Source organism: Alligator mississippiensis, chromosome 3, assembly GCF_030867095.1.
Source record: "Alligator mississippiensis isolate rAllMis1 chromosome 3, rAllMis1, whole genome shotgun sequence".
NCBI lineage: Eukaryota > Metazoa > Chordata > Crocodylia > Alligatoridae > Alligator > Alligator mississippiensis.
Genome location: NC_081826.1, coordinates 81,741,627 through 81,754,091, shown reverse-complemented (window position 1 = coordinate 81,754,091; position 12,465 = coordinate 81,741,627). Strand labels below are relative to the sequence as shown.

The window sequence follows — 12,465 nt, the reverse complement described above, 5'->3', positions numbered from 1 at the left end:
ATAAAATATGTGAAATTGTTTTGATAACTATAATGTAGCACCTACAAGAGCTGAGCTTGGGTAATGCCTCTTTAAAAAGTGTCTACAAGCAAAAAGGTAAACCTGATAAACTACTTTCTTGGGTGGGGACTTTTTGAATAATTAGCCTTGAGCAATGAAACTCCAGAGCCACACCTGGCTTGAATCTTTGATCTGAGTTCTTACAACTGGAACCACATTGTGGTGTTTATATTGTATTCTGATCTTGCACATGATAAAATCTTAGTATTGCTTACAAGCTACAGCAACTGTATTATTTCTTTAATTTAACAATTGAAGTTGAAGCTCACAATTTAATTGCATTGAAAATATAATGTTTCCCCATAGTTCATTTTAGTGTGGCTTAGTCATTTTAATGCTTTCTTATGTTTTCATGGTGAGAACTTTATTTTTAATACAAGCTCTAAAAGCTTAAATGGGGTAACATACTTCCTTGGTAACATCAGCTACCATGACAACATATATAACAATCAACACACAGACAACACAGGATTGTTATCTGGCCTATTCAACAGAGAAACTTATTTAAAGCCATTAAGGGGTAAAGTAAAAACATTATGATTTACAAGGTGTATATAATTAATTTACACTGTCATAATTTTATGATATTAGTCATTTTTAAATAAAGCTTTGATTAAATAAGGGAAAGAAGAACATAGTTCCAGTACTGTATCTGTGTGTCTGAAATGCTCATTGCTGAATATGTTGGAAGAAGTGCCAACATCGTGGCAGTTAGTATCACCAGTGCCACTGTGCTGCTCAATCTATTTTGTGGCCTTGAGCAAATCATTTAACTTCTTTGCCGCACAGTGTCCCAGATCTACCATGACAATAATAATAATATAGGATTAACTGGTTGATATATTTATATCACTCTGATGATTGGGTTTGATTCTTCAGTCATTTGCTCTAGTGTGCTACTCCAATTAAGCTAATTGAAATGGCACAATCTAGGAAAGAAACAGACCCAGAACAAATTAACTGGATATTACTGTCACATCCAGTGCAACTGTTTACCTTATCTCATTGGCTTTTTAAAGTAAACGTTAGAATTGTTGATAGATTTTTGGAAACTCATATGAAAACTTGTGAATAGTTACTGCATAGAAAGAGTGAGGTATGTTATTTTTTAAATAGTTTTGGATACTGACTACTAAAATTTACTATGTATATAAGGTTCATGGACACTTGAGAAAAGTTGAGAAATTGCTGCTTAGTGAATCCTCAAGATAGTGATGTCTGGAGTAGTAAATGCACCCAGCTTTGAGAGGGCAGTGTGTACTGAGTGGTAATCTATTCACAATTTTTTCACAATGCCAATACAAACAGACCTCTGTGCGTAGTTGAGATTTGCCTCAGACTTGTCATTCTTCTGTTTTGACTTACTGACCTCATGCAAATGAGATGGTTTTTAAAAAATCCCACTTTGGAGTTTGATTTGCCAGTAGACAAAAAAAAATTGAGGATTATAATTCTTTTGTTTCTTGTAAAATATTACAATAATAGCAGATGGGACATTTTACTTACATAGAGAGAAAGTGGGAATGGAAGTCTTGTTTCATTTCTACTTAAATGCTGCATATGCAATAATATGAAGGAGTATGGATTTTTTAGTCAGCATTTATAGTAGCAAACATCTCAAATTTTACAAAAGCAAGTGCTTTACAATCAGCAGAAAAATTAGGGCGTGATAAGTCTATATCTCTTAATTTATTTTTTCTCAGGCATGTGCTAGCAGTATCTAGTGATAGAATGTAAAAGTAGCTTTGCTTTTAAAACCTAAATAGGGGTTATGTATACTCTTACCTCTAAATATATGAAATGTGTTCCTACTCGCTGTACAGGTGCTTATACTGTATTCTTATTACCCTTTATGAAGATGTGTCAGAGATACCAGATCCACATTAGACCTGGCCAACTGTAAAAAAAAAGGTAGTTTGGGATAAAAAGAAAAAGATCAGAGAAGTGATATTCCCATAATCACTGTTAAATTGGAATATGTTTAAATAAATAATTTTGAAAGCAAATTAATTCCCATTATTTTTTTTTCTGTTGCCTATTTTTTCTTCTTTTACATTAAATATGTCATAGGGAAAATCCTGATTCTGGAAGCAGATCCTCTGCATTTCCAATAAATAAGGCATATGGTCCCTCCTTAATGCAGCAGTCATTGTCAGGCCAAGGCCTTGAATATTTATAAATATTTATACTCTATTCTTATTACTGTTTATGAAGATGCTAAGGTTGCCATGACCCTTCGACCTGATCCAATTCTAGTTTAATTTCTGTATACCTATCCTAGCTAGCCTCCTGACTTTTTGCTCTGCCTGCAGATGGTGGTTCTGGTGACAGAGGTACTTTGGGTGTGCTGGAAGATGGTGGGCAGATTCCTCTGGCCCAGTGCTACCCACAGGGTGTGCTCCCTGGCACCTACTTCAGGAAGTCAAGGCCACCCTGCCAGACACTGCCCCCACCTACATTGACCAGGTCCTCCATGACCCTTCAATCCCTGCTTCCAGTATTCCCTCAGGCCCTGGGAGCTTATCATGGAACCCCTTCCTTGGCCGGCTGCACCACATTCCCCACTACACCATCTTAAGGCTGAGGTATACCAAGCTCGTCCACTTCCAAACAAGCCATTGCCATCAGGTCTACATGCTCATGGTCCACATGCTCCACCATCCTGCTATTGCATCCCACCCAGAAACCAAGTGATAAGTGTGCCCTTGTTGCCAAGAAAGCTAATGGCATACTGGGCTGCAATGGTAGGAGTGTTGCCAGCAGATCAAGGGAAATGATTATTCCCCTCTATTTAGCACTGGTGAGACCACATCTGCACTGCTGTGTCCAGTTTTGGGCCTTCCACTACAGAAAAGATGGATAAATTGGAGACTTCAGCAGAAGGCAATGAAAATGGTGAGGGGGCTGGGGCACATGACTTATGAGGACAGACTACCTGAAGTGGGGGTCCAAAGAGTTCTCAGTGGTGACAGTTGACAGAACAGGGTCTCAAGTTGCAGCAAAGGAAGTTTAGGTTAGATATTAGGAAATACTTTCTCAATAGGAGGGTAGTAAAACACTGTCAAAGGTTACCCAGAGAGGATGTGGAATCTCCATCTTTGGAGGTTTTTAAGACCCAGCTAGACAGAGCCTTGGCTGGAATTATATATTTGGGGATGGCTCTGCTTTTTTATGATTCTCTGATTCTAAGACACCTTCAGTGAGGACAAGGACCCCTGGTGGACAAGCACAGAATCAGAGATCCATCCACCACCTCCCTAGGTAACCTGTTCCAGTGCTTCAATACCGTCCTAGTGAGGGTGGTGAAGCCAACCTCCCTTGCTGCAACTTGAGAACATTGTTCCTTGTTCTGTCAGCATATACTCAACCCTGATCCTGCGAGCCACCAGGGACCTCAGCTGGCAGCTCCTCCACAGAGCCATCACCATGGATGTGTATCTGGTGTGGTTTAAGGATGTCCCTAATACCTGCCCCTTCTGCAAGCAGGAGACCCTGGCACATACCTACCTGAATTGTGCCAGGCTGCAGTCCCTTCACCACTCCTCCAGAACCTTCTGCTCAGGTGTTAGCTGCACTACTCCCCACACTTTTGTTTATGCACTCCTGCTCCATGGCCCCACCAAGTCCCAGGATATCCTAATCAGCCTCCTCCTGGCCCTAGCCAAACTAGTAATCTATCTGACCAGAAAGGAGGCTCTGGCTAGAGGAATCTCTGGGGACTGTGGGGCCATTTTCCTGGCTCTTGTCCATTCACATTACTGGGCAGAGTTTCACTGGACAGCATCTACTGGCTCCTCAGATTCATTCGAGTGGATACTGTCCAGTGTATTGTGCTTGGTGTCCCTGATGTCCCTCTTGGTGCACCCATTCTCAACCTTTGACCATTGCTCATGCCCCTGTTTTGCCTTTTATTTTTCCCCGAGGAATTAGTTATTATTTTCTCAGTGGCCTCCCATCCTAAGGGAGGCTCATAGTTCTTCTGTGTGGGCAACATCCCACAATCCCCTCAAAGTAACAAATAGGCCTAACCTTCTGCTGTGCCTGACCCTCTGGATCTCTGACTCAGTTCCCACGTTGGATCTCCTGACTTCTGGCTTCCCTACAGTCTGGTAGGCTCCCTCAGAACGTGGCTGCTTCTCCTGATCCTGAGGTAACCCCCAGACCTGGCCACCTAAGGCCCAGCATGACACTCTTGTCAATAGCATTTCCCAAATTGGCAGCATCAAAGGGCAGCTGTGGGCAGAATATGAGAATGCAGGAACCAGAAGATCTCCTACTACAAGTCTTCCTCATCTCCCTCTACAAAGAGGATTCATTGAGCCTGAAATGACTATTGCAACAGTAGATGCTATGGGTTGACTGTATACCTGCACTGTGGTGGAGGCAAAAGTTCCTTCATATCCACATAAATCCACTGCTGAATTACCCAGTATACAAGTTAGGTCCTTAGGCTGAGATCTGAATTGAGGATTAGGAATATACCATTAATTAGTAAGATGTTGTAACAGTTTTTCAATCTATACCAATGGGTAAAAGGCAAGTATGTGAAAGATACAAAACTCTGTTGACTAGCATTTTGTCTGCACAGCTTAATGGTTGTAACATTCCAGTATTTCCAGTCCTAGCATTTCATGCATTTGTGTCTTCTCATCAACCTCACATTTGATTCTGTCACTGAGAAAGAATCTGCTGAGTCTCACATTTGAGTGAGGTTTTATCAAGACAGTAACAGCCTTTTATTAAGGCTGCTTGCAACATTTTACCTTAATAGTGACAGAGCCAACAGATATTTCTAGGTCAATACAATTTTAAATACTTGGATCAAAATGTTAAAATCATGTATACATGATTCCTCTTTTATTTGATGGCCTATTATGTATGATATTGGGATGCACATAACTTTCTCTTAGCACGAGCAGGGCTTGTAGTGTTGGCAGGTACCTCAAAGGTCATCTAATTCAAATCCCCCACAGATGTAGGATTTACTGTTTTTAAGCCATCCAACAAATGTCTGTCTACCCTCTTCTTCAAACCTCCTGTGGAAAACATTTCACAAGCTCCCTAGACCATTCACTGCAGCTACCATTTGCTGCAGCTACTGTTTTTAAGGTCCACCTTGACAAAGCCCCAGCTGGAATGATCTAGTTGGGGGTGGTCCTGCTTTGAGCAGTGGGGTGGAGTAGATCATCATTTCATAACTCAGAAGTGGGTTACAAGAATATATGAAAGGGTCATGAACAAACTTTATAAATGAATTCTCCTTTAAAGGAGAAAAATGTGGGAAACTGTGGGTTTCCCCTTGCAGGCTGGCAGAGTTCCACAAATGGTGTTTGGGCCCAAAAGCTAGCAAATAAGGTTTTTTTTCAACTATTTGAGTTGGTCTAATAAAAGATCAGATTTGCCCAAAGAACCTTGCCTGGAAAGACATAGGTACTTTGGAATGGGATCCATGGAAGCCAGTATGTTGAGCATACACTGATTTTTGGTCATCTAATCCAACCAGTAGAAAATGCTGAGAAAAAGTGTGTAAATAAAGATATGCTTCTTCCACAGATTTAACCACTAGCTCTTGACTTGCAGGGATTCAAAACCATGAACCCACTTTTAGTTTTGGGCATCTTAGTTCTTTTTTTCAGAAAATAGACAGTTCATTCCTTTCAAAACATGTAAGGAAACGGTTGTGGTGGCAGCAGCAGTGGCTGATTACTGCAGTCATCTGGGAGACATGGGGCCTTGTCCATGCTCTGATAGGTATTTAAACATTTAATAAAAGGCAAAATGACTCCAACAGAAGGAGTCTACCCTAGAAAGTACAATCATACCATGGTTAAAGAACACTGTTGGGAAATGTAAACTCAAATCCCCTTAAGTAGGGGAGATTATGAGCCCAGTGTTTCCTCCTTCTAAGTGAGTGAGTTATTGTGTAAAAAGCTTCATAACTGCCTCCTCCTTCATCCATCTTTTGTGTGGGCTTAGTCAAATTCAATCCACATCTAATGGATCATGCTCAATGAGAGAAATAGGAAGATTATTGCCCTCTTTCTGAATCTCACCAGAGTTTAGGCATTACTGTATCTGGAGCAAGCCTGGGACTGTGGCCACTCTGAACCCTCAAATTAAATAGTTTAAATAAAAGGTTGGGGAGCACATCTGAGCACTATGTCTAGAGAGATGTCACTGACACAGTACATTTTTGTCTTCAGTGCCATAGCTTTGGCAAGTTTGTCAGAATTTAAAAGCAAATGTTCCAGCATTTCTGCATTCTTAGTGCTAGTTGTAAAATGGATAATAACGCCACTAAAATGCAGTGTTTTTATAATGGTATTTGCTTATCCTTTCACTTAGTTTATTCACACTATAAAAAGATTATATTTTCAATTATTCTGAAATAAGCAGCCCAAAATGGCAGCTTCCATGAGGAAGATAAAAGTAAGACCTAGCAAGATGGAATAAATCCCATTAGAAGTCCTTTTTAAAATACATAGGAGGCAAAAAGAAGGTACCGGGTAGCATGGGGCCTCTGCAAGACACGCTAGGAAATCTGGTTGTCGCACCAGACGACAAGGCTAACCTATTTAACGATTTCTTTGCCTCCATTTTCCTGAGCAGGGACCAGATCAGCCCATCTGCCGGGACCCCCTCAGGCCCCGAGGGAGGTACACCCAGGCCTAGGGTCAGTGAGGATCTAGTCAGAGAACTTCTGGAGGGAGTAGATGTATTTAAATCAGCTGGTCCTGACAACCTTCACCCCAGAGTGCTGAGGAAACTAGCAGAGGTCATTACGGGGCCCCTGGCACGGCTTTACGAGCACTTGTGGTGCTCTGGTGTGGTGCCAGAGGACTGGAAAAGGGCCAGTGTGGTTCCCATTTTCAAAAAAGGGAGGAAGGAGGACCCAGGGAACTATAGGCCAGTTAGTCTTACCTCGATCCTGGGTAAGCTTTTTGAGAGAATTATCCTGGTGCATGTCCACGAGCGGCCAACAGGGAAGGTTATGCTTAGGGGCAACCAACATGGGTTCATTAGAGGCAGGTCCTGTCAGACCAAGCTGGTGGCCTTCAATGACCAGGTCACCAAATCCTTAGATGCAGGGGTAGCAGTGGACATAGTCTTTCTGGACTTCAGGAAGGCCTTCGACACTGTCTCTCACCCCATTCTCATTAAAAAACTAGGGGACTGTGGTGTTGACACCTACACAGTCAAATGGGTTGCTAACTGGCTGGAGGGCTGCACCCAGAGAGTGGTAGTGGACCTAGACAGATGTGGGCAGTGGGGTCCCCCAGGGCTTGGTCCTCGGACCCGCCCTGTTCAACATCTTCATCAGTGACTTGGACGAGGGGGTAAAAAGCACCCTATTCAAATTTGCTGATGACACTAAGATGTGGGGAGAATCGGGCATGCTAGAAGGGAGGAATAGGCTGTAATTGGACCTAGACAGGTTACAGGGGTGGGCAGATGAGAACAAGATGGGTTTCAACACTGACAAGTGCAAGGTGCTGCACCTGGGAAGGAAGAACCAGCAGCACATCTACAGGCTGGGGAACTCCCTTCTCATCAGTGCAGAGGCAGAAAAGGATCTTGGAATCATTATTGATGCCAAAATGAACATGGGCCAACAGTGTGGGGACACGGTCAGGAAGGCCAACCACACCTTGTCATGCATCCACAAATGCATCTCGAGCAGGTCCAAGGAGGTGATCCTTCCCATCTATGCAGCACTGGTCAGGCCACAATTGGAGTACTGCGTCCAGTTCTGGGCACCGCACTTCAGGAGAGATGTGGACAGCATTGAGAGGGTTCAGAGGAGGGCCACTCGCATGGTCAGGGGGCAGCAGGGCAGGCCCTATGAGGAAAGGCTAAGGGACCTGAACCTGTTCAGCCTCCACAAGAGAAGGCTGAGGGGGGATCTGGTGGTCATTTACAAACTAGTCGGGGGGACCAGCAGGCATTGGGGGAGTCCCTGTTCCCCCGAGCGCTACCAGGAGTGACTAGAAATAATGTTCACAAGCTGGCAGAGGGTAGATTCAGACTAGACATCAGGAGGCGCTACTTCACAGTCAGGGCGGATAGGATCTGGAACCGACTTCCAAGAGAAGTGGTGCTGGCTCCTACCCTGGGGGTCTTTAAGAGGAAGTTAGATGAACACCCCGCTGGAATCGTTTGATACCAGTACTTTTCCCTCCATAGCAGGAGGTCGGACTCGATATTCTGCTCAGGTCCCTTCCAACCCTACCAACTATGAAACTATGAAACTATGAAGATCAGGGGTGTCAAATTCATCAGACCCAGTGGGCCAAATGAGTGATTCAGGGCTGGTCTGTAGGCTGGATTAATGGCATGGGGCTGGTCTCTGTGCTGGACTGGGCCTATGGACCAGCTCCATGCACTGGATCCAGCATGCAGAGCTGGTCTGGTGCAGGCGCTGTGAGCACTGTGGACCAGCCCTGCATTCTCCATGCCATGCATGTGCTAGAGCCACCTCTGTGCTCCACATGCAGGGTGCGCTGGATCCAGCCCTACACACCATACACAGTGCATGCCAGATCCAGCCCTGTGCACCATATTCAGTGTTTGGGGCTGGTCTGGCATGCACTGTATGCAGGGTGCAGGTCCAGTTCAAGACCCGTGAGTAGCAGAATGGGCTAGATGATAGGGCAGTGTGAGCTGGATCTGGCCCACAGGCTGCATCTTTGATACCCTTGCATTAGATAATAAACAGATCAATAACAAGTTGCATTATAGATCTTTTTGGCCCTATTCATTACCAGAAGAAAAATGTTCATGATTTAAGGTTTGTAATACACATGGAAAAATTTAATCAAATCTGAAATTCCATAGCACATTTTTCATTGTATAGAAAATACAAACTGTTTTAGGTATTATACATTCTTATTGTCTTATTCTTACATTGTCTGAAACTAAATTTGAGAAGGGCCAGGAGTACTGTCACTCCTATTTCCTGTTTGTTTATAAGATTGAACACACTGTAAAGACTGCTTTTGAAAAAGATAGCTTTGAAGATGAAAACATGAAGATGTTTGTAGAGCAATTTAGCTCAGTTTGAAATCTTCAAAAATATGTTGACTGCACGCCAAATGCTATGGTCCTTGTTCAGTCAAAACCCTCATTAAAAATCAAGGAGTAGTCCAGCCAAGTATGAACTGTAGCCTTCATTTTCCTCTATTTTCTGTTTGTCTGAATCATTTCCAACTGTGAAAGTGTGCATTAAATAATGTTTATAAAAACAAATGACTATAGTACATAAATAAATTATATAACCGCTATGTGTCTACTTTGCATAGATGTAAACAGTTATGCAAGGTCTAATGTGGTAGAGAATCAATTTTCATTGTACAGTAGTCTACAAGATAAACAACAAGGTCAGCTTTAACTTTAATAAACTGTTCACGTTGACTTTAAAAGTAAAGAAACACTGTTTCAACTATGAACACTTTAGGTTGAAAATATGCTATATTTACTTGCATGTCATATGAAACTTCCCCCCCCTCCCAAAACTATCCATCCAAAATTGAGATGTGTATTATAGATAAGGAAGCTGATTTTTCATGCCAGAATGGAATTATGGGGACACAGCAGTGGCTACCAGGAGCTGTGCTGAACTCTATGGGTGCCTACACATGTGCTCCAATATGCTCTAATTAGAACGCTCTAGCATTGCCATAGCAGGTTTTAAAATGGCCACTGGGGCACTTTAAAGTTTGTTGAATGAGCTTTACTTAAAGTGTCCCGCTGCCATTTTTAAACACTCAGGGACGTAATACACATGATGCTGCGGCATTTTAGAGTGTCTCTCCAGGATCCGTTCTAATTTAACTGCTCCCCTCCCCCCACTCCCAAGCACATGTATATGCACCCTACGTGAGGGGCAGAGTCCATGCCTTAGCATTGCTCACATCACCCCTTGCTACTCAGCCAAAAGCTAGTTTTTTAACCCTGTCACCATTGTTGCTGAATTGGTTGCTCAGCCACAAGCTGCTGCCAATTTAACCAACCAGGAGAAGGAGGTAGATGAGATCTTTTGAGCAAATATCAAACAAATTAAAAGATGAAGAACTTCAATAACCCAGACATCACTTGGAAAAAAATATGGCAATTCACACCCAGTCCAACAAGTTCTTAGACTGCTCTGTCAATTCCAACTTTCTGCACAACTAAAATTCCATTCCTGGCCAACTCAAAATGAGGAACTTGATCTTTTGGGCCTCTGCTACTGTAGCAACAACAAGCAAAACATGCATTTTTCTCTGCAATTAAATAATGTGTCATAACATTTATTTAAAAAGGGCAGCAAAATAGTAACTAGAGATTGATCTTGCTAACAAATTTTCACCTCCAGACACATCTTCAGTGCAGAATGCTGTGGTCAATTTGTTATATATATGCATGGGTAGAGATTTTCCAAGCATTCTATGGGATTATATTAATGAGAAACATGTCCCAGGCTCCTAACCTGCTTTAAAAATCTAAAATACAGATTTGTATTTTTAAAAATCATAAGCAATACACTATATAAATTATTCAAAGATATTATTTCAAGAAACTGAGAAACTGACATTTTATTCCTCTACAATATGCTGAGATTAGTCATACTTGCTTGTCATTCACATTGCCATAATTTTTTCTCTCTGTTTTGTATGATTTTATATAGTATTTTAATTATCTTAAGAACAAGATCTGTGGACCTTAATAACTGGCAAATACAGAAATGCTTTGATGTTCATAGACCACTGTAACTAACAAATATGTCTAATCTGAGTCTAATTTTGTTTTATATATTTATATATTTTCTTTGTAAAGTACACATTTAGCAATGGACTATGAAAGCTTTCTAATTTGGAAGAGAGATGATAAAAACATAAGTATTTGTGTACAATATTTAATCTCAAAGCATTTTGAAAATATGAGCTATTTAACCCTCCCAATCACTCTTTAATAAATGTTTAAGGTACATTTATTCAATATGTACAGTTTTTAGATGGAAAAACTGATGCAGAGAAGTTACATGACTTGCCAAAGCTACTGAGGAATCATTATCTAAGGATATATTAAAACTCAAGAATTCCTGGTTCCTCATCCTGTGCTCCAACAATGAAAATATAATCCTCTAATAAATTAGACCTGTCATTTTAATTAGAATTAGAAACATTTTAATTATCTTATAGAAGTAAATTCCACTTCAACCTTTTTCTCTCTAAAGTAGAAAGTTGATCAACATTAACTTCAAACAAAACAAAAATATTTATTTATGATTCATTTATATTTGAATTAAATCAGTTTACCATTCCTCTGAAGTCTGGGTATATTTGAAATACATTTGAAATAAATTATTTAATACCTGTTGACTGATACAAGTCCATTCTTTCATTTCACAGACTTATCTCCTGCTTTGTTTTCCACTGGACAAGACTTGAATTCCTCTGTTATCAGATGACCATTTTGCAGCATGGGTTTAATGCTTAACTAAGCCTAACCCACACACATTTTGAGTTCCATTAGCTTGACATATCTATTCTGTGATGTGATTGGAAAGTTCAAATTTATGCTTCAAAGACTGTTTGTAAAAATGGTTCTGAATATATTTTCATTAACTTTGTGAGAAGCCCTTAAAGTATTTTGTAAAATGATATACTGTAATGTACCTAGAAAGCAAAAGCATGAGAAAAATAGGTAATCGGCTGAATTATGTTGGCTAATAAAATACTAGACAGCATCCCACATGCAGACCAACACACTGCAAATTTAAATGTAATTACAGAGACTTTCCAAAGCCATTAAAGTCAAAGGAAGGATCCCCTTCAAAGTTTAACCTTGGTAAACTTTGTATCACACCCAAAATGCCTGTTTTTTATGCTAACCACCCACCCAGCTTCATCCTGGATCCACAGTTGGTATAAATGAATTCATCTCTACTGGAACTCAATTGATTTGTAGCAGACATGGACCCTAACCCTTTATATTTGTAATGACATAGGAAAAAGCCTTATTTCAAAGCATATTTGTTTCCTCCTAACAATTATAATGTGTCATGTTCATTGTTCATTTTCACTGGAAATGATTATTTCTTTTCTCCCAAAGATTAATGATGGTCAAAGTTTCTGTATCTGAAGATGATGCACTAAAGCTGGTATTTCAAGAGACAGCCATCTGTGTGTAATTTATTCAGAGGTTGGTAACAGGGAGTGAATGAATTCACTTTGCCTAGATAATTTGTTGTACTACAAAGGAAAAGAGGTGTGTTGGATGATAAACGCCTACTGCAGACTCTCAGAGGCCTGCTTTGTAGCCATTGATTTTATTAGTGTGTAATTAATAGGTACATAGGGAGCAGTCTGCTCAAGTACTGCTTTTCTGCCTGATGTTTGTGTTTCAAAAGTCTTTAAATATTAT

General features: G+C 40.9%; 2 long non-coding RNA genes across 2 annotated transcripts in view; one reads left to right on the top strand and one right to left on the bottom strand.

Moving 5' to 3' along the window:
* Positions 1-11,503, bottom strand: part of LOC109285965 (uncharacterized) — a 59,188-nt gene extending 47,685 nt beyond the window's left edge. Inside the window, exon 1 of the long non-coding RNA XR_002093873.2 lies at positions 11,414-11,503. This is a non-coding gene — a long non-coding RNA (uncharacterized LOC109285965). The remainder of the gene's footprint in view (positions 1-11,413) is intronic.
* The window catches only part of LOC109285966 (uncharacterized), a 106,300-nt gene extending 94,083 nt beyond the window's left edge, over positions 1-12,217 (top strand). The window contains exon 4 of the long non-coding RNA XR_002093876.2: positions 11,451-12,217. This is a non-coding gene — a long non-coding RNA (uncharacterized LOC109285966). The remainder of the gene's footprint in view (positions 1-11,450) is intronic.
* The last annotated feature ends 248 nt before the right edge of the window (positions 12,218-12,465 follow it).